We start from the raw sequence: 2,850 nt of genomic DNA on the forward strand, positions 1-2,850 counted from the left end.
CTAGGGACGAGGGCGAACCGAGGTTGGGAGGGAGCCATTCGGAGGGTCAAAGACTTCAGAATGAAAAGAGCTTCGCCAAAATGTTAAAGGCGCCCAAGCAGACCTGTCGGCTGGTTTTCCTTCTCTTACTTTTATCGCTGCGCTGGCATCGGGGCACATGAAACAGCTCTGTTCATTCCCTGTGCAGCGACCGATTTTAGGCCTCCTGAGAAGTGCCCACCCACTAGCTGCCGCTGGCTCAGTCGCAAAGAGCTGGGTTCGCAGTATTTCCCACCGCCACCCCTCCTCCCCGCCCTTCCATCTTTCCGTCTGCCCGGGCTGAGAGCCACGCAGGGCATCCACCCTGTCATTTAGCACCTCGGCTACGCAATGGTGGGCGGTTTCCCAAAGCGCGTGCCCTCGCAGCCACTCGCGCTCGCCTCGCCGCTTGCAGGGGCACAAGTCAATGAGGCTTTTCCCTCCGCGATCATGGTGAATCAGCAAAGCGCTGCAGAGCAGCGGCACCTCCACGAGCAGAAATTAAGATGCTGGGGGAATGGCACGAGTGGAGTGTGGCAGGGGAAATTTCTAGCCCCTTCCAATGTGTCCCTCCCGGGGACGGCGATACTGGGGGAGGGGAGTCAGCTGGAAGCTGCTGGACTTAGGCGTCCCGGGGAGCCTCTGGAAACAGCAGTGTAGGGAATAACGAGGATGAGCACAGAAAGTGGATGAGAAATGGGTGGAAGGATCTAGGGAGCACAAGCAGAGCAGGGCAGCTGCGCCCCAGGGGTGGGCAGCGCAGCAGGAGCAGGTGTTGCTGAGGAAAGGTAGGAAGGAGGGTCCGGTATGGAGGAAGGGAGAAGATCATCAAATAAAGAGGATTTCCCAAACCGCGACTTGCTGTTTCCAACGTGCAAGTTCCCAAGTTCAGTTTGAGAAGTGAAGGGCCGCTAGGTGTAGGGGAGTCAGGAATGGGAACGTTAGGGAAATGCCTCCACGAGGCGCATTTCCTACCCATTCTCCTCTTTCTTCCCCCACCACTCCCCTTCCTCCTCCTGTCCCTATTCTGTCTTCCTTCAGCTTTGATTAATATGCATGTCTATGCTCCGTAGTGCGGGCCACCGCCTCCTGTTCGACCCCTGGCACTGGGAGGCTGAGCTGTAGCGACCAAAGGCTTGGGATGGGGAGGCTGAGCGCTCAGAGCGCGGAGCCTGAGGACCCCTTGCCGCGCCCTGTATCCCACCCCCCTGGCTGGAGAGAGCGCCTCAGTGACCCAGACTCCGAGATCCCGCTCGGTCTGCGTTGCAGTGGACAGACCCAGGAGCTTGGAGCGCGAAATGAAACGCGCTAAATTGTACCTGTGCGTGGCCGTTCCCGCCGCCGCCGCAGGTCTATCCCGGGGCCGAAGCCGGCGCCCGCCTTCTCGGGGAATTCTCCGGAGGGGGAGTGCGAGGGGAACACGGTGACTGCCTGCTAGCTCACGGCTGGCGCGCACACGCACACGCCCAACTTTGCCAAGCCGTCGGCGCCCCCTGGGCTCCCCCGCGCCCCCTGCGGCTCAACACGCTCGGAGACCTGTATCTCTCTTGGTCTGAGATAAGGTTCCCTCCACTCTCACACCTTCGCATGTAGGGGAGAGAGGGCGGAGAGAGGCAGAGAAGGGGGTTAACGCTACTGACTCCCTGACCAGCCTTTCTCAAACACTCTACGCCCGCAGGGGCGCCAGCGCCAGCGCCAGCCACGCCGCACCAGGTCCCCCAGACCTGCTGGTGACGACAGAGAGAGGAGGAGGAAGAGAAGGCAGGGCGAAGAACCGGGAGCCGGGGAGCCCCGGAGCTCGGGAGCCCAGGAGCCCAGGCGACGGACAGTTCCATCGACTGACCGTCATTATCAGCACTTTTATTACTAAAGGACTGGGTGGGAGGTTGGGGGGTGTGCAACAGAGCTGGCCAGCCCCAATCCACTCTGGAGCGACCCTAAATAAGAGCCAGAGAGAAAGATTCTCCACGGATACCTTTTGAGTGGACGTGCTCCAGACACACACCCGGACCCCGTGGTCCCGCCGAAGCTGCAGTGTTGGGGGTATTGTAAACGGTTCTTATTTGGGAGGAGGCGTGATTTCCACGTTCGAGCGTCTTCGCTCCCCACCCCCTCTCGGCACCAGCCAGTGCGCGCCACCACCTGAGCCTGGCGAGAGCCGGGACGCACGCAGTCTTCAGCCTGCTCCTTTCAGCCTCTGGAGAGACTCGGCTCTGAGCGGGTCCGCCCGACAGCCGCCCCCTCCCCCCTCCGGAGAACTCTTTACTTTTTGTTTGGAAAATCGGGGCCATTTCTTTATTTATCTCTGGGTCTTCCCGGAGGAGGGCAGAGAAGGGGAGAGCGAGCTCGGCGGGCCGGGCCGGGGGAGGGGAGCGAAGGGAGGGGAGGGGACTGGGTGTAGCCTGGAATTCTCCGTCCTCGTGTTCCTGGGCTGGCGCGCAGAGTCTCCTGGCTATAGCGCCGTCTCCGCTCCCCGCGCCACCCCGTCGTTGGCCTTGGGGGTCGGGTGAGTGGGGTCATGACGAGCCGCGGGGGCTACCCCAGGCCCCGCCCGCGCTGAGAGGGGACGCGGCCGCGCGGCGCGGAGCCCCCCGGGCGGGGAGGCGGCGGGCGGTGGGGAGGGCGCACGCGGTAGGGCGGAGTGGGGGCGGCGCAGAGGCCGCCAAGCTGGGGGGCTCTCCGGGAGGGCGCGGCCGCGGCCAGGAGGGCGTGTCTCCGGCCCGAGGGGACCCTCCCGAGGCGCGGCGCGGGACTCCCCGATGGTGGTGCCGCGGCTCCGGGAGAGCTCAGGGTCTCGCCGCCGCCGCCGCCGCCGTCGCCGCCGCCGCGGGC

At 63.9% G+C, this 2,850-nt stretch overlaps 1 protein-coding gene across 1 annotated transcript in view; it reads left to right on the forward strand.

Annotated features, from left to right (window-relative positions):
* Nucleotides 1-2,309: 2,309 nt before the first annotated feature.
* PTCHD1 (patched domain containing 1) overlaps nucleotides 2,310-2,850 on the forward strand; it is a 70,203-nt gene continuing 69,662 nt past the window's right edge. Inside the window, exon 1 of the mRNA XM_032756683.2 lies at nucleotides 2,310-2,524. The gene's annotated coding sequence lies outside the window, so the exon portion shown is untranslated. The remainder of the gene's footprint in view (nucleotides 2,525-2,850) is intronic.

The sequence above is a fragment of the Hylobates moloch genome, unplaced genomic scaffold (assembly GCF_009828535.3).
Source record: "Hylobates moloch isolate HMO894 unplaced genomic scaffold, HMol_V3 SCAFFOLD_7, whole genome shotgun sequence".
In the NCBI taxonomy this organism is placed as follows: Eukaryota; Metazoa; Chordata; class Mammalia; order Primates; family Hylobatidae; genus Hylobates; species Hylobates moloch.